A 26655-nucleotide genomic window follows, 5' to 3' on the forward strand; every position below is an offset into this window, starting at 1 on the left:
GACTCTGTATATGATTCTTTAGAAGAATTAATAAAATAATGTCTGTTTCCCTAGCACATGGTTGGTACTCCATTAATATTAGTTCCTTCAATTTTGTCCTGTTTCTCAATTTGAGTTTCTGCAGTGGATGCTATTAATATATACTGCAGGTGTGTGCTGCTCTAACAAAAGGTGTGTTTCTAAATAAAGGGTGTAAATTAGGTTGGAGAAATGAGTCATATTTTAAATGTAGTGGAGAGTATGCTGTTTAAAATTCTCCTGTGCTGCATTCTTTTGTGAAGCAAAATCACACCTTTACCCATAACAAGTGTGCATAAAGCAATAGATTGCTGTACAAGAGAATTTCTACAGCTGAGTTTTGGCCCTGCTCTTCTAGGTGGTCACTAGAATATAACAGCATCACTGAATAACATTTACTGAGAGCTTACTATTATACTGTGCTGGTACTTTACACATATCCCTCACATCCTTTGTGAAATAGATACCATATTATCCCCCACTTACAGATGAGAAAATTGAGACATAGAAGGGTCACACAACACGTTCAAGGTCACATAGTGAGTGGCAAGCCCAGATTTAAACACAGGCAGTCTGGCTCTTCTGAGTCCTGAGTCACTTCAAAAGAGGGGCTCACCCTAATGGGAACTAAAAGAGAGTGCTTGAAAAACCTACCTTCCCTAATCCAAGACTTCTTAAGGACCTAAACTGTGCTCCCAATGTTTCCTTTAAAACTGCAGTTGCCCCTGGGGCCACGGCTGGATTCTGCCACCTGGCTCCTCATCCTGCCAGAAATGCAAGATGGATGGCATTCTAGATCTCATGTTAAAACAGTGCTATTCCAGGGGCCGGCCCTCCACTACTGGTGGCCCAGGTTCGGATCCCGGGCGCGCACCAACACACCGCTTCTCCGGCCATGCTGAGGTGGTGACCCACATACAGCAACTAGAGGGATGTGCAACTATGACATACAACTATCTACTGGGGCTTTGTGGAGAAAAGGGGAAAACAAAAAAGAAATGAGGAGGATTGGCAATAGACGTTAGCTCAAGGCCGGTCTTCCTCAGCAAAAAGAGGAGGATTGGCATGGATGTTACCTCAGGGCTGATCATTCTCACACACACACACAAAAAAAACCTGTGCTATGCCTTGGGCTTTTCCTAAAGACCCAAATCTCACTGTCTGTAGGATAATGCCAGGCATGTTTCAAAGAGGCAGGAGAAGGATGAGGGATAAATGTTGTGTTGCCCCATTCTTCTCATGTAGAGAACACCAAGACTTGTCTTACGAATGGGGCAGATGAGCTGGGCTGGTCCAACATTCACAATAAGCATGCTGGGTTCTAGCTGGCCAAGAGGTACTTGCATTTTAACCCTGAAATTGTCTCCAGATCCTGGAAAAGTCTCAGGGGGATTAATAACCTACTGGTGCACTTTCTAAAACCTGATTTCTTAGAGCTGAATACCTGATACGCCTTCCAAGAGATTTTATATCAGGAGATCTGGCAAGGAATATGTGTCTATACCTTGGGGTGGCCTCTTTTCTTGATGGCCATACCAGTGGGGAAAACCAAGTAAAAGGGGAAGCAAAAAACCCGCAATAATATAGTTTAAGAGTCTATGTTCTGGAATGGATTTTTATTGACTACTCATATGCCAGGCACTAGGCTTGTTATGAAATACACAGGTGATTAAGCAGGACATTGCATCTACTGTCACTTTGCTAACATCCTCCCAGGCTGGCTCAGATGACTGCCCATTTCTGATGACACTGTCTGACTCAGTGTTTGACCTTAAGAACAAGGCCATCTGGACCATTGTCCCTATTCAAAGAAGGTCTGAGTGAAATGCACCCTGATGACACTCTCAGAATAGCAGCCTCTGCAGAGCAGGAGCAGCCTCAGGCTCCTTTCAGCTCAGGCCCTCCTGTGCCCTTCATGTGCTCCTCTCCAGCCAGCTACAAGTCCACAATTATGTCTCTTGAGCTCTGGTTCTGCCTCCTGAAGACTATGTAATGCGAGTTTCAAGCTGCCTGTAGAGCTGGGCTTTTGACCCTGGCCAGCTCAGGACATTCGGCATGGTAAGCTTGTCCAGTCCTGGAGTGGCTTGCCGGGAGAAGCACTAACAAGGCTGTTGCCAAGGACAAAGAGAACAATCCTCACAAGAACTGACAGTGCTGCCTCAAACACATGGCTTGTCACTGAAAACGACGCTTTACTGAGTATGGCTGACACTGAGGTGGGTACTGCGCGTCTTCAGAGGGAAGACAGGTGCCAGCCACATAGGCTGAGGATCCCAAAACTGGGGTCTTTGGGAACATGTGAGTGACTCCTTCTTGCCCAAAACCATTTGGGTAAAATAAAATATACCAGATTCTTTGCAGGGAATTGAACTTTTTTTTTTTTTATTGATGTTTTAATGGTTTCTAACATTGTGAAATTTTGGGTTGTACATTTTTGTTTGTCCATCACCATATATATGACTCCCTTCACCCCTTGTGCCCACACCCCACCCCCACTGCCCCTGGTAACCACAGTCCAGTTTTCTCTGTCCATGTGTTGGTTTATATTCCACATATGAGTGAGATCATACAGTGTTTGTCTTTCTCTTTCTGGCTTATTTCACTTAACATAATACGCTCCAGTCCCATCCATGTTGTTGCAAATGGGACGATTTTGTCTTTTTTTATGGCTGAGTAGTATTCCATTGTATATATATACCTCATTTTCTTAATCCAATCGTCAGTCGAGGGACACTTAGGTTGCTTCCACTTCTTGGCTATGGTGAATAATGCTGCAATGAACATAGGGGTGCATAAGCCTCTTTGGATTGTTGATTTCAGGTGAGTTGGATAGATTCCCAGTAGTGGGATGGCTGGATCATAGGGCATCTCTATTTTTAATTCTTTGAGGAATCTCCATACCGTTTTCCATAGAGGCTGCACCAATTTGCATTCCCACCAGCTGTGTGTGAGGGTTCCTGTTTCTCCACATCCTCTCCAACATTTACTGTTTTTTGTCTTGGTGATTATAGCCATTCTAACATGAACTGACTTTTTTTTTAAGGAATCATCAAAAGGAGGGGAGTAAAAGTAGTAAGAAGGATATTTCAAGGTTTGGAGAATGACTTAAGCTTGAGTTATGCTTTTCCAACTACATGTTCAAATCCTACGTTTGCCACTGGTCTTTCCCCCAGGAGGATGTGCAGATAGAGGTGAGGGAAGTAAAGCTATCAGGCCTGAGAGGAGGTCTTCCCTCTGGGGCCCAAATTAGAAGGACAGTCTTGTGATACCCCCATCCCAGGAGTCTCAGATTTCCCATGGGTCATTCATTCGCTCAGGTGGGTGCCTTAATTTCCTTGTAGACCAGGAAGTTGAAAGTTGATTGAAGACTGGACTCTCTACTCTCTCGAGCATAGGGACTCTCAATCACTAAGTTGGATTCTCTAAGCATTTATAATGCTGTGCAACTTGTAAATCTTTGCAACCCACGGGGCCCATAATACTCTAGGGCCTGTTGTCATTGCACCCTCTTCTTTGAAAATGAGGACCATGTCCATTGAAGTGGAGAGTTGGGATGAGTCACTCTGAGTGACAGGTATAGTAGAGAGACTTCTACTCTTTGGATGGATCTGAGGGTTGTGAGAAAGAATCTATTCCATGCTTCTCCCCTAACTTCTGGTGGTTTACTAGCAATCTTTGACATTCCTTGGCTTGTAGATCCATCACCCTGATCTCTGCCTTCATGTTCACATGGCATTCTCCTCGTGTTTGTCTGTCTCCCAATTTCCCCTTTGTATAAGGACACCAGTCATATTGGATTAGAATCCATTCTAATGATCTCCTCTTAACTTGATCATCTGCAAAGATCCTATTTCCAAATAAGATCACATTCACAGGTACTGGGGGTTAGGACTTCAACATCTTTTGGGGGGGGACAGTTCAACGTGTAACAGAAAAACTTATGGTGGATATGAAACTTGAGGTGGATCTTGAAGGATAGAAAGGATTTGTATAGGTGGAAATGAGAAAAGAGTTTATTGCATTCTAGAGTAGAAATTGTATTACAAAAGGACATGAAGTTTAGAGGGAACAAAAGCATGTTTGTGGGACAAAAAGGAAGCCAGCCCATTAACGAGGACGTCTTTGAAAAATCAAGTTGAATAGGGAGTGTGGGTCTAATGATGGAGGGTCCTGACTGACAGGCAGAGACTTTTCAAGTTGACGTAGTGTGAAAAAAGAAGCAAAGGACTGACGTGGTGCAAGCAGTGTTCTAGGGAGATCAAGAGGTGGAGGGATGAAGTGGAGAAAAGAGATGGAGAAAGTGAGACCAGTTTAGGAGGCTCTTGGAGTGAACAGGGTGGAAATGATGGGGGCCTGGGTAGGATGGTAACTCTGGGAATGAGTAATTCTTGCCTAAATCTCTCTCAGAGTGGGTATTTAGGCATTCTTTCTATGCATGTGAATGCTCTATAAAGCTTTTTGTATGGCACCATGTGGAGATATTGAAGCATTTATTGTCATTGTCATCCTCAGCATCATCACCATCATACTGGTTATCACCTTCATCTTCTTATCAACCTTGACCCCGGGCAATTCACTTGCAGACTCAACCTGCCTTACAGCAGAGAAATGGACTTGATCCATTTATTCACCCAACATTGAACTGGACTCAGTTAATGTGATACCCTAGATCCATACTCTTGCCACGTTTTGCAGCCAGCATGGCCCCAGCAACAGCTTGTGCTGTACCCACAGTCATAGCACCCAGCTGCTGTTGCTGTCACAAGCACTGCCACACATTGAGAAGCCCTTCATGCAGCAGTGACTGCCTGCAGCTGTGGGCCTGCACCCACTACCACTGACACCCCTGGGAAGTGCAGGGAAGTTCATGCCTCATGGATGGAATTTTGGCCAATGGGAGGAAGACAAGTTCTCCCTTCTCTCCTCCCCGCAGACACACAGCAATTTATAAGGCCTTTCAGAAAACCTACCAGAGACCAAGCAATCAATCGCACTTGTTGCAAACCTGCGGCCAGTTTGGCAATGTTTCCTCTGGTATTATTTGCTTTTCCTCCTTCACTGCCACAGTTCCTTCTGTCCTCACTGTTGTTTCCCTCGGAATACACTCCTCAGTGAAGAGCTATGACGTTCCTTAGTGGTCCCTAAGGTCTAGGAAACCTAGGCTGAGAAAAATGATAAAAATTGTATACATTGTTAATCACCAACCATGTTCCTGTCTGTTCTAGGTGTTGGGAGGAATTGGTGTTATGAAACAAACATAGTCCCTGCTTCATGTTCGTGGGATTTCCCTTTCTAAGTATGTAATTACAAATTGAGCTGAGTGTTCTGAAGGAAAAGAAGTCAGCTCTCTAGGTGGCATAATAAGGATGCTCGATGTGGACGAAGTCAGGGAAGGCAGCCGCCCTGGGGAGGGGATGCTCCCCCTGAGAACTGTGGGTGAAGAGGAGTTAAGCGAGTACAGTTTTATACGGAGGAAAGAAGGGCCAGGTGTGTGGAATGGAAGAGCGATGTGGTCAGTGTGTTTACACAGGCTCTGTGGCTGAGCATTCAGTGGACATCACCCAGAAAGCCATTTAAAAAGTAAAAATGCCTGGGCCCTACCGTAGGCTTGTTAAGTCAGAGTCTTGAGTAGTGCACTGGAAGATTCCTAAGTCTTCCTATTGAACCTTGGCTAGGTTTGGAAACCACTGGACCAGACATAGGGCTGCCCTGAATAAAGAAGGAAAAGTTTTGTTCTCAGTGTGCCCTTGTCCTGCTGTCCAGAGGCCATCACCTTTCTTCCACAATCGTGCCCATCCTGCACACATGTGCACACACACTCACACCCCTCGTGCCCATGTCTTTGCTTGTCCACGATGCCCTCGGCAGTGCTCTCTCGGGCCACTCTCCTCAGCTGTGCCCCATGCTGAGGGCCTTTCTTGATCTCCTTCTCCAGCAGCGTTGACCTGACCCATTTTGTAATCCCTCAGGACCCTGCTATCTGCCAATCAATAAAGTGTTCTGTAGTTACATGCTGACTGGTGAACACACTTCCAGATCATCATAACTCACATGTAAGGATATAGCCCTGTCTGCTACCAGAGCTTAAAAAGACATCGTCAACGTTATAGCTCATTGAGCATTTCCAGCAGAACGAAATTGTTGTGCAGTATTATCCACACTAAACAGTTGACACATCATCACTGACCAAAGTTATACAGCAAGCTTGCCACTCTAGCCCTGGGGAAGCTATTTCTGTTTTACAAAGTGATCTCCAACTTCTTTTTTAAAGCGAAGGAGGCATTAATATTAGACTCAGCTTAAGGAAAGCCTTAATGGAGTGAAGGCTGGGATACGGGGTAATCTGGCAGGAGAAAGCTTTTAGCATTGCCTTGTGTGGGAGGCAATATAGTCTGGTGGTTAAGAGCAGCATGTCTGGGCTTTTGAGCAAGAAGACTTGAAGTCAACGCCCCGCGCTGCAAGGTACTGACTGTGTGGTTCCGGCTCAGTTACTTCATCTCTCTGACTCCAGCTTCCTCAACTGAACGTTATGAGTTACCCCTCATAAGGCAGGTATAATGCTTAAATGTGATAATACATTGAAAGCACTTAACAAAGTGCCTAGAACACAGTAAGCCCGCTCTTTTACTGTTATTATTATACTACATAGGCAACTGCCTTCCCTTTTGTGGGACTGGCCTTAGAGACAGCCATCAGAAAATGAAGGTGAGTGTGTTTGTGTTGGTGGGGTGGGGAGACAAGGAGGAAGAGGTAAGGGAGCAGAGGAAGAAGAGCGAAAAGCCCTCGGCTCGCCCACGTGCCCCTCTTCCTATTCCGGCGGCCCAGCTGGGCCATTTGCCAGCGCCGCCAGAAGGAGTGGAAATTGAACTATGATCTGGAGAGCTATCCGTTCTGACTATTAGTCAGACACTGGGAGCCAGTTAGACCTAATTGTCTTTGAAACATCCGAATACCAAACACTTTTTTGGAGGTCAGGCTGCGCAGCTGAAAAGGAGACAGCGATGAAAATAAAGGCATAATAGGTTCATATAGTTGGTCTGAAAAAATTAGCTTTAGGGGTCTCCTTACCTTGGTTTCTTAATGATGTGAAACGTAATAATGGCTTCAGCCATAATAAAGATGCATTACTTTTTTTTCCCTAAAAAATAATGAAACTTTGGTAAACATCCCAGGTTTATCACTTAATTTATCCCCAATTCATGGGGAGAGAGAGACCTCCCTCCAATCCAGCCCCCATTTTTAATATTCCAAGCTATTAGATTTCAATAACCCACTCTCCAGCAACGTCTCATTTCCCTGGACAGACCAAATAGGCAATAACAGCCTCTCGGTTAGAACACTAATGTTGTAATTTAGAACTTCTGTCAAGATGAAAGATCTTTGCTGGGATCCTCAGAGGGACCACAGCAACACTTCAACCCAGGCCCAGATAATGAAGTTTTCATTATTAAATAAAGATATTTTAGGAATGTCATAAACCATAAATCCACTCTCTTCTATTGCCCTGCCGCCTTATTGTGTTTATTTCTAACGAAAGCCCATCCTCTTTCTACTGCTCCTAACTCCTCTGAACTTGGTATTTCTTACCTTTCAACCCCCTCATCCCACCGTGATGCACTGAAGTTGCTATAGTGACAGAAGAGTGTCTTCTCCCATTTTAGACCCACAGGCTATCATAGAGGAAAGTGTGTATGGAGGAGATGGGTCCCTGTTCCCTCTCCTTGACTACTCCTTCCTCCCCACCTTGCCCTGCCAACCAGCTGAGAAACTGGCTCCAGGCAGCTTTATCTTACCTCAAGGAAACACTAACATGCACCATCAGGTCTGGCTGTTCTTAAAAATTATGGCACAATCGATTTTTAACGTGAACTTAGTGCTAGTTGGAAGCATTAGACTCTGAGTCCCAGAGAAATGACTCATCTGTTTATCCATTTGCCGAGTGTCCAGGTGCGTTTCCTCAAATGCCACCTGCCTTAACCTGGCTCTGACACCGACCTCAAGAAGGCAGCCTTACTGGGGCTGCTCATGCCAACCTCAGCAACCTGCCCCTCTGCTGATCATCTTAACAGAGGGAGAGAAGGATCAACGCTCTTGTTCCCCAAGACCAAGTGACACCGAGAAGGTTCAGAAGGCAAAGGGAGCTAAGACACATCTTAGCAGACTCTGCAAATAAAAAGAATCAGAACGTCTGAAATTGGGATCTCATTTAGCCATCCCTAGCCCACTGTTGGACCACAGCTGACAAGCCAGCTGTCTTCAAAATTGAGGGGAAATTTTCTAGTCTATCGCAGTGAAGTGAAGGAGCTCTCATTTGCACATAACCAAATGTCTCTTTGCTGTGAGTTAGGCCCATTTTCAAAGGAGATAAAGATCCACTTAAAATAATTCACAATATTAGGTTCTTAGAAGGGGAGTATTAATACATAGACTGGGGATTCGTTTGTGCCTATATTTTTATTGATACCCATAATCCAAACTGAAGCAAAAAGAACTATTAGATTAATCAAAGAAGAATTTGTAGACATGTCTGAGGACAAAGATCATGACCTTATGGCTCCCAGCCATCGCTCTGTGTAGCTTCTTCCACCACAAGGAGATTTGAAGTTGACCACATTTAGCTCTAAGATATAGCAAAAACAAAAACAAAATCACTTTTTCATCTCCACTGCTCAATGAGCTTCAGGAACAGTTGGTCTCAGCAAAAATACTCCTTTCTGAAAATATCTGAGAATCCAAATTATGAATTATATATCTTGGAGCACACATCAGTTTGGAATATTTATTCGGGGAGAGGGCACAATAAGCCATAGAACCCTAACAGCACCTGAATTAATTGAAAATAAATTTCCCCTCCCAGCACTAAACAAACGAGGAGCTTTTGTGTGATAACACTCATACCCACCTGTAATAGGTTGCTAAGATTCCACTAATTTAAAAAACCTCATTTGAACATAGTTAATGGTTTCTGCATTTCTATAAAACACTAGTCAGACTACATTTCCTTGAACTTCAGGGTCTGTGCTGATTACTACTCAATTAGTTTTGATTCAATTCACTGACGAAAAATGTCCATTTCATTAGTGTGGAGAAATAACCATTGGACACAAAATATATTTCCCGGCATTGCTATGGCAACCGGCATGACACAGCTGAGCTCAGAATGTTAATGCCTTCCCTGGGACTGTATTTTTAAGTCAGTGTGCAGCCATTAAGACTTGCTGAGGCTGGGTTGGCTGGGATTGGCAGCCAGAAGAGTCCAAGGGACTCCAGAGAAGGCTCCCTTCCTGCCACTCCCCTCCCCTGCCACTCCTCTGGGGCTGGGCATAGCAGCAGCAGCATCAACTGCTGCTTTGCAAGTCCCAAGAGCCCCTCTCTATGTGACATGCAAAAGTCCAGCTGGAAAGTAAAAAATGCAGTGTGTCATCCAGATGTGTTTTTCTACGTGCTGCCTGTTTTGTAGATGTGTGTGACTAACGAGGTCATGGACTGACTTTTGTGCTCTTCGCTAGTACCTTCCAGCCACCCCAGGTTGGCCCACATTGAGAGAGCTACGTGAGGAGCTGGAAAGTCTTCCATGCAATTCAGTAAATATGGCAGTCAACCCGGAGAACTCTGCCCCCTTAAAAGGCAACTTGGGAGGCCAGCCTGGTGGCGTAGTGGTTAAGTTTGGTGCGCCCCGCTTCAGTGGCCTGGGTTTGCGGGTTCGGATCCCAGGTGTGGACCTACACCACTCATCAAGTCATGCTGTGGCAGTGACATACAAAAATAGAGGAAAACGGGCACAGATGTTAGCTCAGAGCCACTGTTCCTCAAGCAAAAAGAGGAGGGTTGGCAATGGGTGTTAGCTCAGGGCCAATCTTCCTCACCAAAAAAAAAAAAAAAAAAGGCAACTTGGTTCTTACCTGCACTCCACAGGTCTATGTAAGCAAAGTATGGGAAAGTAGATTCTAAATGACTGAGTTGAAACCAATGGATCTGTTTGTATGGGAAAGGGGGCAAAAGCACCAATACTGGTCTTCAAGAATGATAGATGTGGCAATTATTCCAGGGTTAATTAGGGCAGATAACCAAATTAGACCATAACAAAAATTTCATTTGGGAGACTGAATTTTCCAGGTTAAATGGATAATTGCCCATATTTTCCCTGAAGCTATGTCAGCATAATCTTAAACTATCAATTAACAATTAGTTGCTGTGGACTGTGTTTAAGGCTCCATGCCTTAAGATACAGAGATTAAAGACGAGAGACCATAATTCTCAAGGAACAGTTTCGTTGGGAGATAGCACATGAACTACTGTTGAAAGCTGCTGTTTACTGAGTACTGACTATGTGCCTGGTAGTATGTACTTTACATGTAAGTATATGCATGTGTATGTAAGTACATGTATATATGGTAAGTGCATTATATGAATTATTTTATTTAATCCTCATACTGACACTATGAGGAAGATGTTAGCCCCATTTTATAACCAAGTACACTAAGGCTCAAAAAGATACTGGCTAGCCAATTACTAATTTAATTACAGTAAATGATTAGTGGCACTGGATTCGAACACAAGTCTGACTCCATTAATCACTTAGAACCACCATGCATACCGCCTTTCATGTACACATGAATAACCATGTGGTAAATGTTCAGTGCCCAGTGAGTGTTACAACAGTAAATACCTGATTTGTAAGGAAAGCAGCAAAGTCCTATGGCATTTAATTAATTTAACCTCCCTTTTAAAATTCAGCTTCAAAGGAATGGGCAAAACCAGAGTGTCCCACCTCCTCCATTAAGCATATGTTCCACACGTCGCCCTCCCACTCCTTCTGTAGACCGCAGGGGGAGGCAGGATCCCTGATGTGAGAGCTGCCGCAAGGCAAGGACCTGGCGCTGGTTCCGACACAAGAGCAAGCTCACAGTCAATTATCTCGTTGTCATAGTCTCAGTGCCCCATTCCCACTCCACCCCCTTGGGATCCTGTGCATCTGAGGAGCTTCTTTATTTTGAATCATCATCATGTCACCATCAAAAATATTTATTAGGCTTCCGCATACATACTGTTCTGGTCACCCCATTTATTCTTGCTCCCTTGGCATGTATGTAATTTTCACTCTATCTGTTTGCAGTTGCTTGACATGATTTTATGTCATCTTTATACATATTCAGATATAGCATTCAAGACATCCAGAGCTCAGAGTGGGTCCCCGGCCCTCTCTTTGCTTGGCCATAGCAATAACATGGGGTCTTGGTGACAGGGGATCTTGGTTCAGGGAGTGACAGAATGGCTGCCTCTTCCAAATACAATCCAGAGCAGAATGAACTGACATAGGTAGTGGTTTATAATCTAAAGTCATACCACAGATAAAACACGCAATGGACACACATTCCCCGGAGTAGTTTGGCTTTGATACTAGAGAAGCACTTGTCAAAATGTGTCCTAAGAAACCCTACTCTTGGGATGTTAAAGAATGTTAATAGAATAAAAGGGGGGCAGGGTTCTGTGGCCAATTATGTTTAGGAGATGCTGGGTTAAACAAAGTTAATCAGGTTTCTTCACTACAAGGATTCTCAGAACTCTTAAAATGCTAACACTCTCCATGACTCTCCAAGAGAGGACAATGGGAGGAAGCATTGTCCACAGAACCACTGTTATCTTGGAGGACTGAGGGACTAGTTTTGCAAGCTCTGGAAAACACCGAGTAGGGATCGATCTAGGAGCCTAATCTGCACACCTACTTGAGGAAGTCTGGAAAATGGCACCGTCCACTGAGACTTTTTGCATGAAGACTCCTAAGCATCGTGGGAGAAATTTTGAGGACTTTGAGACTGATATTTGAGCCCAGGAAACAGGAAATTAAGGATACCAAGAAAGACATAGTGAAAATATCTGGTCCCAAATTCCAAAAGGAGTGGTCCAAATTGGCTGGAAATTAGGAAGGAAATTTCCTGAGGCAGGAAAGAGCTGAAGTGGCTCAGACGTATCTTAGTGCAATGATTTTTAATTTCTAGAGAAAGCCTCTGTATAGACTTAGATTCTTTGAGATACAAACGACAGAAAATCCTAACTGAACAGGTTTAAACAATAAGCACATTAATCATCTCACCTAACAAGAAGACCCAGGCTCAGATCTTTAAAATCTCTGTGATTCTCTCAGCTCACCCCACATCCACTGTTTCCTGGATCCCACATCACCTCCTTCCTTGATTTTTCTCTCTCAATTTGTTGGAGTAAATAACTTAGGGAGGATACATAAGAGGCAGATTTTCTAAGTTCCTAAATGTCTAGACATACCCAGTTTTATGCTCACAATTGATTGATAGTTGTCTAGGTCTAGACTGGAAATCTAGGTTGAAAAATGTTTTTCCTCAAAATATTGAAGTCATTTCTCCATTGCCTATTGGCATACAGTGATGCTGCTGAGAAACACAAAGCTAGTATAGTTCTTTTCCCTTGTATACAATCTATTTCTTCATGCATTGACTTTTAGGATCTTTTTTTTTAATTGAGATATAATTGACATATCACATTATATTAGTTTCAGGTGTACAATGTAATTATTTGATATTTGTATAAATTGTGAGATGATCACCACAATAAGTCTAGTTAACATCCACCACCATACATAGTTACAGATTTTTTTCTTGTGATGGGAACTTTTGAGATCTACTCTCTTAGCATCTATCAAATATACAATACAGTATTATCAACTATAGTCACCATACTGATGCTGTATATTACATCCCCAGGGCTTATTTATTTTATAACTGGAAGTTTGTACCCTTTGACCCCCTTAACCTATATTGCTCTACCCCCCACCCTCTGCCCCCGACGACCACCAATTTGTTCTCTGTATCTATGAGTTTGTTTTTGTTTTTGTTTTTTATATAACTGAGATCATATGGTATTTGTCTTTCTCTGTCTGACTTACTTCACTTAGCATAATGTCCTCAAGGTCCATCTATGTTTTCACAAATGGCAGGATTTTCTTTTTTTATGGCTGAATAGTATTTCACTGTATATATATATATATACACCATATTTTCTTTATTCGTTCATCTCTTGATGGACACTTAGGTTGCTTCTATGTCTTGGCTATTGTAAATAATGCTGCAATGAACATGGGGATGCATATATATTTTCAACATAGTATTTTCCTTCAGATAGATACCCAGAAATGGAATTGCTGAATCATATGGTAGTTCTATTTTTAATTTTTTAAGGAACCTCCATGCCATTTTCCATAGTGGCTGCACTAGTTTACATTCCTACCAACAGTGCACCAGGGTTCCCTTTTCACCACATCTTTGCCAACACTTATTTCTTGTCTTTTTGAAAATATCCATTCTAACAGGTGTGAGGGGACCTTCTTTTTAACCTTTATCTTCTGCAATTTTGCAAATACATATGTAAGTTTGGGCTTGTTCAGGCCTCACTAATCCCTTTCAATTTGAAAACTGTCTTTAGCTCTGTGAACTTTTTTTCTAGTATATCTTTAATAATTTTCTCAGTTTTCTATATTATCTCTTTCTGAAATCCTTTTTAGTGCTTAGAGCTTCTGGATCAATTCCTTATGTCACCCATACTTTCGCAAATTCTATTTCTTTCCCTGATTGTTCTAGATTCTAGGAGATTTCTTGCACTTATCTTCCCACCCTCTTACTGATTTTTTTAAATTAAATCTTGTCAGTTGTATTAGTTAGGGCAACACTACCTGCTGCTATAATAAATACCCCAAAATTTCAGTGGCTTACCACAATAAGCATTTACTTCACATTCAGGTAACTCTTTAAACACAAGTGTCGGCCAGCCCCATGGCTTAGCGGTTAAGTGTGCGCGCTCCACTGCTGGCGGCCCGGGTTGGGATCACGGGCGCGCACCCATGCACCTCTTCTCCGGCCATGCTGAGGCCATGTCCCACATACAGCAACTAGAAGGATGTGCAGCTATGACATACAACTGTCTACTGGGGCTTTGGGGAAAAAATAAATAAATAAATAAAATCTTTAAAAAAAATAAAATAAAATAAAATAAAAATAAACACAAGTGTCCCTGTTCAGCAGACAGCTCCTCCCCATAGGATGATTCAAGGATCCTGACTCCCGCCATACTGTGGCTCTGCCATCACCCAAGGCCTCACAGTCCCCTACATACAGCCAGAAAAAGAGGGGAAAAGAAGCAAAGCTGATTCTCAACAGCACTGATGTGCAAATGTCACGCAGCACTTCTGCTCATGTTCCATTGGTGAAAATAGTCACTCAGCCCCACCTAGATGCAATTTGGTTGGGGGTGGGGGAGACTGTAAAATATAGTTCCCGGTTAGACAACTGCTTCCCACAATAAATGTATATTTTGGAAAGAGGAGCACAAATTTTGTGCTCAGTTCATGACCATTAGCAGGCTTTTTTTGTAGCAATCGTATTTTTTATTCCCATGAGATCAATCATATCCTGTAATTGTTCCTTTCACAGAGCACACTTTTCTCTTTTGTTCATGAATAATCACTCTTTCCTCTGGGATCAGCTATTCTTTATTATCTTGGCCATTCTCATTCACGCTCTTGTTTCCTTCACATTCTGGCGATCCCTGTTTGTTTTTTACATTAAGGAATTGAGGAGTAGACTGATTATTCTGGTAGACGGAGTGGACTTCCTCTACTGCATGTTTGTAGGCCGGGTTCTCCCAACAAGGCTCTTTCTTGATGGGAAGGCTGATGTCCTCATATGTAGGTGGGCTTTTCCACTGTCCGTTTCACTCTAGGCTATGTGGAAGGAGAATGGAAGAGTCAAGCAGCTCTTAGACTGTGAGCTCTGCAGGTGCCAGAATAAGGAAAACTCTACTCTGGCCCACCACTCTCAATCAGGAAGCCTTGGTTACCCCAGAAAGTTGATCTTTAGAGAAGAACATCAAGATGTTTCCCTAGAGAGTAATACCAGTGTCTTGTCACTCTGTGCCCAGGAAAGGGAAGGGGAGGGTGAATGCAACTGGCTTAGCTTTCCACAGATAAATCTTCGTTTTGGCAATGATTCTCCACCGTTCTATCCCTCTTACTTACCAACACCAAGCTGCATGCATGTTCGGGTTCTAATCAGCAGGCCAATCTGACCTCCACTGTAGCCTCATCCAGTAAACGATAGAATTCGAACAGCTTCCCCCACTGTTTCATCTGTTGACATGCTTCCGTCCATCCTGGCTGATGGGCTGAAATCTCTCAGCTGATGAACGTATCTCCCCTTACTTTGCTATTAGATGTTCATTGTTTTGTATACTTTGAAGCTATAATTTTGATGAGGTCTTATGAGGGGGAAGGTCTCAGTTTTCCATCTTAAGCAAGATTAGAAAAACACTTGTAAATGTCCTTTGGAGAACATGCACCAAGTTTTATGAGAAAGGAGGGCTATAAAAAACATTAAAAGCAGTGCCTAATAGGATTCTAAAAGAACTTGGTCAGCTTTTGGAGAAAAAGTTTCTCTCAATTTATACGGCCTGACTCGATATGTTTATCTATTCTTTCATTTTTTTCAATATACTGAGAGGTTTTTATCTACCACAGGCTGCACCAGGTAGTAGGGCAATACCATGAGCAACATGGTCTTCCAGTCCTTGTCCTCGAGGAATTCAGAATTTATGGGTGGAACTAGCATAAGCATAAGGGCATGGAGAACTTCCCCAAAACTGCCACTACCTACAATAATACAAGCATAACAAATTCTGCGATTATGAATTAGCAGGAATCAGGCAAGCCATTATTGGCTTAACTATCATGGTGCCAGCTTTCTCTCACATGTTTACCTTGCCCCTGCCAGTTAAGTGGACATCTGAGAAAGGACAAATTCCCTCTGGATGTGTGTAAGTCCTATGCCAAAGATGTAAATTTGCTTGAGATAGGACTGAAGAGGCCAAGGCATAAGACTTGGGATTGCTCCAATCAATGGAGACTAAATTACAGGTCCGTCTCACTGTATATCAGTGAGTTCATAAAATATCATTTTGTTCATAAAAATTGTTTTTGCTACAATAGATATACATGATGTTATAACGATGTATGTCAGATGGAGCCTTGGCATAAGTGAAGCAAGATGTAAGATCAACTGCAGGAGAGTAATGGGTAAGTTCCCCAGCGCATATCACGCAGGCACCAAAGAAAGATTGCATACTTACAAGGAAGTGTGAGAACATTGTCTCCTGGGTATGTAAGAGAGCACAAGTGCAGCCAAGGCGGTAAACAACCAAGCTCAAAAAGTAACACAGAGTTGAAAGGCAACCAAGTAAATAGGGCTGTGACTGTGAATGGCTTAATAGACACTGGGAGACCTTCCTCCCTTGTAGCAATCTTTGCTTCATAATTATTGTTCACTTGTTTGGAATTCAAACTCTATCTTGAAGACCAAAAAGCTGAGAACCACTGGATTCAACTATAAATAGTCTAATATTTGCACTTTTCTGCTAATTTTTAATTAGGGTAGATAAAAATGCATCTTTAAATTTCTAACCCTTTCTTTAATCACCAACACTGAATAATTATTAGACTTCCACAACTGAAAATAATCCCTATTATTAGGGTGACCATAGATCCTAATTTGCTTGGAACACTCGCAGTTTATATCTATTGTCCGGGATCTTGCACAGTTTAACATGTATCCTAGATTTTTCATTTTCTAACAAATCATTAAGATAAACTAAGATGAGTCTGGTAATTTCCACTTTGTATCTCTAGCTTCTGCCAGGGTTTTGTCTACTAGTATGTAGTTAGTACATAGAATGTAGAGTTCTGATTAACATATGCTTAAATCTAAAAGATGACAGACGATAACCCAATCTACTTTTCCTTTCCCTTTTGAGACACAGGCTACTAACACCTTCCTTTTAAGGACAGCATGCAATCACTGATAAAAAGAAGTGAGTTCAGATTTGGTGGCTAGGGACAACTAACTCCACTGGTCTGGCTGTGATGGGAGAACTGTTCGGTGTTGCTGCCCCTGCTGGCCACTCGGTGTACCAGCAGCCAGTCGCGCATGATGGCCAAGGCCACAGCCTGCAAGTTTCATGAAGCTATCAGGCTACCAGTCAGTGGGTCAGTGAGAATCGTCAGGAATTATAGGTTTGGAATACGTGAAATATGTGCAGGAAATATAGACTTGACTGTCCTACCATAGATCACAGAAAGAGTAGTCTGAATACAGTTGTTAGGTGGTTTTTATTATGTATTGTGTGATATAAATCTACAATTACATATTTACTTTATTGTTTGTAAGATTTTGTTTTATTTTGTCCTTTTCAAAGCAATGATCTCAAAAAAGTGTGTTTAATGAAATTTTAAATACTGAATTTCCATTTCTTAAGACACTTGGTGATAAAGATGTAACTTGTACAAATTTTTGGTTTACATTTACCATCTATCCGATATCTCCAGAAGACACAAACATGCCGAAGAAGCATCAGCATCTACTTCAAAAGTTAGTAATTATTTTAGGAAGACTATTCCCAAAAGACATCAGTTTAACAAGTACAGCTGCAGAAGGTTCATTTACAACACTGGAAACCATGACTTTTCATTTAGATCAAATGAGTATTTTTCTAAATTAATTTCACTCTTGATTCCAAGTTTTTCCTGTGTACATGTGAAAGTGAAGTGATAGCTATTAAAAGTATTGGCTCCATTAGCTGGAGAATTTAGCACTAAGATGATGTCAGTTTTACATTATTGTCATGAGAGTCTTCAAATAGAAAATCAATTAATTCCAATAATGTCTTTTAAATCCAATTCATGAAATCAAAGTAAAACTTTTAGAAGTTCATTCTGTCTTGGTAAAATATTTAACATCATTGTAAATGCTGTTATAAATCTGGATAAAAAACTCAGCCTCAAAGATAAAGTTACCTGTATTTACAGTGATAATATAATACAAATTTTGGTGGAGCCCAATATTGTGGTAAAAACAATGTTCTGATTAAATTAAGAAGCCTCTAAAGTAGTACTCTAGTTGGAAATGGTTGTAGTGCACATATTAATCATGAATGTGTCCAAACAAACTTTGATAGTCCACCTGTCAAAATAGAAGCTGTATTTAAAGCCAACTAAATTGTAAATTTTTGTGAAAAAATTCATGTTAAATTTATTTTTTAGAAAAGTTTCAGTAGGACAGTGCATGTTTTCTCTCTTTGCTGTCTGTCACCATCAGATTTTAGAAATGTTTTAATTTTTAAAGAACTACTTTGTAGATGAATCCAAGAATCTGACAATGGTACTGAACCTTATTACAAAGCAGTCTTCTAAATTGGGGTTGCATTTTGTTTGAAAGAAGTTGCAAATCGTTAATCAAAATATTCAACCAATGGAACACCAAACAACTTCAATTTTTGAAATGTATAGCAAATTGTAATTACTGAAAGAAAATCTGAAACCAGAAAGATAATGAAATATAATCCCATAAAAGCAAAGGAAGAAATAAATAAACTAAATAAGAGATGAAAAGCATAAAATATTTAATTTTGAAATTCTATAATTACACTTTGGAATATCTTGACCCCCAGGAAAAATCTTCTAATGGAGCTCCCTGGGGTTTTTTGAATAAATTTACGTTCTATACTGGAATGGATCTATACTGGGACAGCCTTCAAATTTTGGAGATAATTTATTGATGTCTTGTTTTGTAAAATTATTTTTTGAAGAAATGGAGGCAAAAAGACAGTACATGCTAAAATATTTTGTGTAAAATATTCTTTCATTTACATATTAAAAATGGAATTAAGAATATCTTCCATCCGGCATAATTTACTCACAGCTTACCAAATACCTCAATACCTGAGGTATTTTCTCAACTAAAAATAGTACTTTCTACAAAGAAAAATCAATTGATGTTATCAACAATTCTAAATTTATCAACCACAAAATGTAGCTTTGAAGGAGACTGCAATCAATTTTATGAAAAATAAGTCATATTCAAAAAATTATTTTTCAGGGGCCGGCCCCGTGGCGTAGTGGTTAAGTGCATGCACTCAGCTGCTGGTGGCCTGGGTTCAGACCCAGGGTGCGCACCCACGCACTGCTTGTCAGGCCCTGCTGTGGCTGCATGCGTCCCATATAAACTAGAGGAAGATGGGCATGGATGTTAGCTCAGGGCCTGTCTTCCTCAGCAAAAAGAGGAGGACTGGCATGGATGTTAGCTCAGGACTGATCTTCCTCACAAAAAAAAAAAAAAATTATTTTTCAGAGACATACCCACATCACAGTATTAGAGAATGATACAACCAAGAAATGTATGTAAAGATCTATCAAGAATAATTATTTACTTATGTTATTTCTAATGTTTGTATAATCAATTTTAAAAAATTATTTTACTTTAATGTATATATGTTATTCTTATTTTTTAGAAATACTTATGTTTTTGAAAGTAATTTTTGAGTAGAATTAATTCATATATTCACCCATATAATAAGCTCATTTATAATGTAAAAAAATGCATATTTCAAAAACTTATATAATTTGAGATATTTTAGTACTCCCTTTCACCCTTCCAATAAATAAGAGAGACACACCAACTGCAGCCTCATCCTCGGTTTTAGAACATGAACTCACAGAAACATATACATTTCAAGCTAGAAAGAACCTAAAGAGATAACACAATTCAATCTCATCACATCACAGCAGCTCCCATTCCTAGATCTATAGTGTGCCAGGAAAATCATCCTCAACTCTTTTTCCAAAGAGTAGATCTTAGAGACTAGGGAACAGTACCTTCTTAACCAAGTAGTCCCACGAGCAAATATAATTTTATGGAGACTCTAGGTCTTCACTCCAGGAGTAAATGCCCACTTCATAAGATGTACATTCTCTAACCATGCAGATTTTTGTAAAAATGAATATTTTTAAAAATAGAGTTATCTGTGGACTATAAAAATGTTTTTAAGTATCTCTAAATATGGTCTTTGAATCAAATATGTTGGCCATAAAAATTAGAATCCATCAGCATATTAAACTTTTATGAAAATATACCTTCTCTGTCGATGGGCAAGGAACAGGTAAGATAGCAAGCATGGGATGGGCACAAGTGAGCAGAAAATCTTGACTGGGAGCATAAAAACCATATCAAAAAAGATATATTTAAAATTTTTGTTAAATTCAGAAATAATGACTTTTAAATATGTTTATAAAATTTAACAGTTAGTGTAAAAATAATGGAATTAATATTTTCAACTCCCTTTATTTGGCATCTTAAACAATTATATTGGCTTATTGAACAGAACCGTTTTAAGCATACTGTTTTTAGATTTTTCTCTTCACTGGAGCATATCTTTATCTGTCTACCTTTAAGAGGACTGCCCTATCTACAAACTTGCAGGTTTCTGAATCTGGGCTTGACTGCGTGTTAATAAACCACCAGAGAAGATAAGCATTTTCAAGAGCTATTAGAGAGTCTGAAAGTGAAGTCTTCTATTTTCTGAATAAAGTTGAGTTAGTTGACTATCTTCTCTGACAAACTGTGGAGACAGGAGGGGCAACCTGTGGATATCAAAGCTTTAAGTTCTTTGGAAAACAATTGCCTTTCCATAGCTATCAATCTTGTCTCCAAGGAAATCTCTCCATAAGGAAAAAATAATATAAGAACCTACTATACATCAAATGATTTGCATACCTAATTTTCCTAATTCCTATTGAAAACACTCATTTCAAAGATGAGGAAATTTCAGCTTAAAGAGGCTAAGTTGCTAGCCCAAACTCTTGTATCCAGTAAGTGAAGAAGTCAGGATGCAAAACCGAATGTATGTGACCCCGAGACACATCCTCCTTTATTTCATTACACAGCCTTCTACCTGGTGTCTTTCATGTCTATCCATCATTCAGATCTCAACTGAAAATGATAGAGGGATGCGGTGGAAAGAGGGGAAAGGAGCCTACATATTTAACTTCCTTCATGAGATTCGACTGCCCACATTCACTAGACTGTAAACTCAGGGTGAGGCCACGTCTGTATCATTCACCATTGTATACCAAGCACCTCATTCCATACACAGGGCATATAGAGGCCAAAGATATTTATATAATAATTTAATAATTTTTGCTGTGTTAAATTCATGAGTAAAGTTTTAGTTGGTGAGGGAAATGGAGAGAAAGACTGAAACTGGATATTTTGACCCTATTGACTAGTAATCAAATTAATGTTTCCACTGCTTTTTGCACTCATTCAGATCTAATTCATCCATTGATCCAATGAATATTTATTTTGCTGAGTTCTAGGCAGTAGGCGTGTAACAGAGAAGATGTTCCTGTCCTCACAGAGCTGACATCCTGGCAATCAAGGAATTCCACAATCAATTTTGAGTCCTCACAGCTGCCCTGTGAAATGGGTGAGGTGGGGGTTATTTGTAACCTGCTGGCTTTCTAAAATATTGCAAATCTGTCTAGTCCATGCAATTTCATTCAAGTACATCAATGACAGAAATAATATATACATCTGAACTGTATTTTTTTGTTCCAGATTCCCTTCTGTTCTCAACATAATTTGATAATTTAGCATTATTTTATTCACCAATTTCCCTACCAGTAAAACAGACACACACCACTACCCTACCCCATTCCCTTCCACACCCTCACTGCAGTGCTTAATGAAGAATTGTCACTATAGTGTGAGGTATGTGCTTATCATGTGTTGGACACTTGGGCCTTATTTTATATTATTTATGATATTTCCGATAAGCTCAGGAAGTAAATATTGCTATCTTCAATTTACAGATGAGAAAATTGTGATATCAGAGATGATTTTACACAGTACCACAGGGCTGGACAGTAACTGAACTCAGGTACAAATGCATACCCGTCTTGGTCCTGTTGGGGTTTCTCTTGCTATCTCGTGACTCCAGCAGAGTTTCTCTGATTCATTTTTCTCCTGCCTTTAACCCATTCTCCACAGCTTCACCAAAGTTATGTTTTTAAAACACAGGTTTGATCAACTGCACTTACCAAGACTTAATGGATTGCCTTGGCTTTGAGGATAAAACGTGCAAACCTCAGCGTGGAATACGGGGTCCTTCTTGGCTGTCTCCAGACTCCTTTTGCCGGGATCTCCCAGGCTGCCATCCCCACCAAGCATTTCTGCCCACAACACAGCAGGCTTTTCTGTGGCTGTCCGTGCTCATACTTCATCTCTGCTCTATTCTTTTTCTCTCTCTAGCAAAACCCCCTCTTCCTTTCATACCTACCTCAAAGGGCTCCTCCCTTGGGAAGCCTTCCCTAGCTTCTCCAGAGAGTTATTCCTCTCTCCAGGGATCCATGGTGCCGTGTATTAATCATAGATTCACTTGTCACATAGGTTTGCTTGTCTCCCTCTTCCCCCCAATACTATGGGCTCCTTGAGGGCAGAGCCAAGTTCTTATTCACCTGTATCCCTGAAGCATAGCACTGGGCCTGCCACATAGTAGGATTCAAAAAATTCTAAATGAATAATAAATGCCCTCTCTTTCATGCTCCTTGCCTTATGAACTCAAATCCAAAAGGCAGTAAGATACACCCAGGGAAAGCACAGCCGGAAGGGGTCCCTGCAACGAAGAGTCAGACTCCAAGGTGGCAGCCACAGCCAACCCCCGCAATATTACCCAGTAGAAATGTAATTTTCAGATTGTCTTGATGTGACTTGATAATGCAATAATTGACGAACTGATTGTATAATGTAAAACAGTCTGGCTTCACAGCCAGACTTCATAGGCCGCTCTCCGAGAAGAAGAAAGAATGAGAGAGTGTCTGCATAATCGGTGTGTGAACGCAAGCAGGATATTCAGCATTCCCTTTTATTCTTAAAGAGCTGAAATGAGAAGCACTCACCCCTCAAAGCAATCTCTCTCTCTCTTTTTCTCGCTAATAAGCTTTGAGCAATTTGGAGGAAAGGTGTGATATTGCTCTCACAGATAAATAATAACCAAAAAATCATAATGTTGATGTGATTATACCTCACCGAAGAAAGAGAATTAAAGGTAGATTCTTTTTTATTAGTTTACTCATCTTGGGCATCCGAAGCCTTATAACTACTCAATATATCATGCTAGTTAATCATTCTTGTCATTATCTTTAATGTCTTATTAGCGCGCTTCATTCATCTGGTTTTTATCTGTTTCATTGGAAGCAGTTTTAATCTCATTTCAGCAGCGCTGATAAGCCTGTTAGTTTGCACAAATTGGTTTTGGTGACAATGCGTAGATAGCAATAATGTGCGCTTTCCAAATGGAATAGAAAAAAATCTATACGGGTCCAGAAAAGCAGGTGGAGAGAGCACAGGAGCTCAGAAAGGGTGGAGACGATAGTCTCAGCTTCCTAACGGAAAAATGGCGAAGGTAGAAAACAGGGTGGGAAGAAGAGGGAAAATGAAACAGGAAACGATAAAATTGTTAGAAGCACCCCGCACCCGCACCGGCCCAGCCTCACAACTCAGGAATGCTAGCGGTGATGGCAGTGGCCGACCACTAGATGGCCTAATTGAGTCAACACGGTCCCAGTGCAGCGGTGGAAGGAGACAGGCAGCCGTCGAGGATTCTTACTGTGTACTTTGCCCCTGAAGCTGAGGTACCTGATTCTCAGACTCCGCTCTGAGTCTGTTCCCAATACAACCGGAAATCTTCCCTCGCAGACTGTTTCCGGCTTTCCCTCCTGCTCTAGGATCCTTAATAGCAAGCTGTCTTTGTGCCATCTATCCAGCTAATGGAGCAGCGTTGATCACTTCCACCCGGCCTTAGATTGGCCTGACTCGGGGCTTCTTAGAGTAAAAGAGACAAGTCCATCAGGCTCAGTGATTCAAAATTGCATTAAGTGTAGATGTTAAAGTAAATACAGTTTCCACAGGTTCCCAGATTGCGAGTCATCTTGCAGGGGTGGAAATCAATAACCTGCTGATCTGAGCGGCAAAGCTGGGAATGGATATCTGATTTAAGGCAGCCAGTTAAATTTCCTGACTCCTGCGCTCCTTGGGGTCCCGGTACAAAGGCCGGAAAATGAGGCTTGTGTGTTACCTCCATAGCCCCTTTCTTGGGAGCGTCGATGCGGGGGCAGTTGTCTGGAAAGATTTAAAGATTTTATTTATTTATTTATTTTCCCCCCAAAGCCCCAGTAGATAGTTGTATGTCATAGCTGCACATCCTTCTAGTTGCTGTATATGGGACGCGGCCTCAGCATGGCCCGAGAAGCGAGGTGTCAGTGCGCACTGGGATCCAGATCCGGGCCGCCAGCAGCAGAGCGCGCGCGCTTAACCGCTAAGCCACGGGCCGGCCCTGGAAAGATTTAAAACCAAAATCACTCTCCAAATGGACTAACTCTATCTGATTTATACTTCACAAAATAATAATAATAAGGAAAGGAAGCATTTCAAGGGAAATGTGCCTCATAAGAGGCTTCAAAATCACATGTCTCCGAGGCAAGCGGATACCGGTGAATACAGACAGTCAATTATCTGGTGGTGCTTGGGGTGGGAGGGTGCTAATAATATTCCAAAATCCCCAGCTGCCAAAACACTTTGCAGCTCCATTTTCAGCTCCTCTGCTTTTCTAGGAACGTTTGCTTCGTGTTTGTCTGATTCATTCTCACAACTCCAAATGTTGATATAAAGTATGCTTGTGAAATTCTGAGACTCTTTTTTTTTTTTAGAAACCCAGGAGGCTACACTTCCCCCAAACCTCAGCAAAGCCTGAACTCCTCTCTATTTTAGAATCTGAATCTCTCCACCAGACGTTTCAGGTAGTCTAAGCTAAGTTCTCACAAATCCCTCTTTATCCCACATTCTGATTTTCCTGGTTTAAAAGCATATTTATCTTGTAACTCCTTTGGGAGCATAGAGTCAAGGATGAAATTTAATGCCTCACTTCTGATCTGAGCCTCCGGGGTGGAAATGGAATTCCGAGACCACAGCACCAAGAAACTGATCTCCTGCAACTGCCTTTAGCGGACAGGGCGCTCAAGAGAGCTGAGTTCTCTCTCTTGAATTATGTTGCCACTGGGCAATCATTGCAAGCAACAACATCAAGAACCCATGGAACCAGATAGGTTTACATCTCTATTCAACTCTGTGTTGTTCCTTCATATGGAAATGATAGCGTCGGGCAACTGGGTACTTGCCTAGGGCCATATGAGTACAGTCTCCATAATTACCAGTGGGGCCGTATTGGTTGTGCAGATGTTCCGACAAGAGGATGGCCTTTTGAAGCCAGGTTTGGTGGGGACAATCCAGGACCTAATACCACCATGAGGTAAATCAAAGAGAGCCATAGAGCCTGCTGTCAAGGCTGTCTGTTGCGGAAGTTCCTGGGGAGATTTAACTTAGGCATGTGTGTCTTTGTTCCTTCTCTAAACCATGCCACTAACTCCGGAACAAAATGCACTTCCCACCAGTGAGGTCTCCCTAACAGCCAGTATGCACCCTCTGTATTTGGATTTGTTGCTTTGTGGCTTTGGAGATGAACTCAAGGCCTTTCAGTGACCATCGTCTCCTCCCCTCAATTCCCACTGTGACACCCAGCTCCTAAAGGTCAGGGTGTGGGTCTTTGATTTATGTTCTGGATCCCCAAACTGCCGCAGAATGCACCGCTAAGTGCCCACACGGCACTGAGAGCCTTGTGAAGAGTCTATGCCTGCAGCTCCACTGCAGAGCCAAGCTTGCATTAGGTGGGCAGGACACCATACTAGGCTAGAGAGTAAGGACCTCGTTCCTCTACTCTTTCATGTCCTTATACTGATAACCAGAAACCGCGTGTGTGAGGACACATATGTGTGTAAAGCGCCAAGTGCCTAGGAGTCAGATCTCTTAGTAGCCTGATCCAAGTTAGCAAGGCTGTTGGAAAGCAGGAGCCAGGAAAAGCAGACACGTGGCAAACAGTCCATCTGCCTAGGCCTAGAATCCAAATATTACAGACCTGATGTCAGGAGCGCAGATGTAACAGCCGACTGGGGTTCCTGCCAAACTTCTTCAAAACTTTTCACCGTGCAGCTGACGCCTATTTGAAAGTTTCTCCCTCCTTCCATCCACTGAGAAAATGTCAGGTTTCTCTGACTTGTGTGGAGAGGGAGAATAAAAATAAAAGTAAGCTGTGTTTTGCAGGCTCCGTTAGCCTGTTCTAGGACAGTCACAGAACAGCGTCTCTGTGTCTCTGTCCCCATGTGACCGCAAACATCTCTGGGACTCCAGGTGGTGTCTGCCAACTCTCTCAACTCCTCTAGGGACAGCTGCTGCTGAGGCTACCGATGCCTGAGACCAAAGTGCAGACACTGAGAAGAGGCCTTAGGCCTCCCATCACCTCTGCTGCCAAAGCTGGCTGCAGTGCTCAAGAATTCCCTGGTGTCACCTGATGCTGGTGACATCCAGTGAAGCAGATGTTTTGTTATGCCCTTCTTGTATTGCAGGCCCTTTATCCAAGAATTTAGGTTTATTGTAGGGTCCGGGTTCTAAAGGACAGATGTCAGAATCCCCACTTTCCTTCTCTTTGCTGCATTGTCCTTGACCGAGCTTGTACCCCTCACCCTTCTTTCTCTAGGGCACGCTCTTTCTCAGCATAGCCTTGGTGTCTCAAACAAAGGGGACAGTGAGGAGGTCTCCCCAGCTGCCCAGTTTTGGTATAAAACAGCATAGGCTCCATCTGGGAACTCGTCCAGCCCCTGAATACACACACGGACCG

At 41.8% G+C, this 26655-nt stretch overlaps 1 long non-coding RNA gene across 2 annotated transcripts in view; it reads right to left on the bottom strand.

Annotated features, from left to right (window-relative positions):
• The window catches only part of LOC131404751 (uncharacterized), a 65018-nt gene extending 38882 nt beyond the window's left edge, over positions 1–26136 (bottom strand). Inside the window, exons 1-4 of one of the 2 annotated variants that reach the window (XR_009219844.1) lie at positions 25897–26136; positions 23565–24047; positions 7087–7156; positions 2573–5180 (exon numbers count right to left, since the gene is read on the bottom strand). This is a non-coding gene — a long non-coding RNA (uncharacterized LOC131404751). Of the gene's footprint in view, positions 1–2572; positions 5181–7086; positions 7157–23564; positions 24048–25896 lie in introns of those variants that run through there. The other variant, XR_009219845.1, reaches the window with a different exon arrangement.
• Positions 26137–26655: the final 519 nt, after the last annotated feature.

The sequence above is a fragment of the Diceros bicornis genome, chromosome 4 (assembly GCF_020826845.1).
Source record: "Diceros bicornis minor isolate mBicDic1 chromosome 4, mDicBic1.mat.cur, whole genome shotgun sequence".
NCBI lineage: Eukaryota > Metazoa > Chordata > Mammalia > Perissodactyla > Rhinocerotidae > Diceros > Diceros bicornis.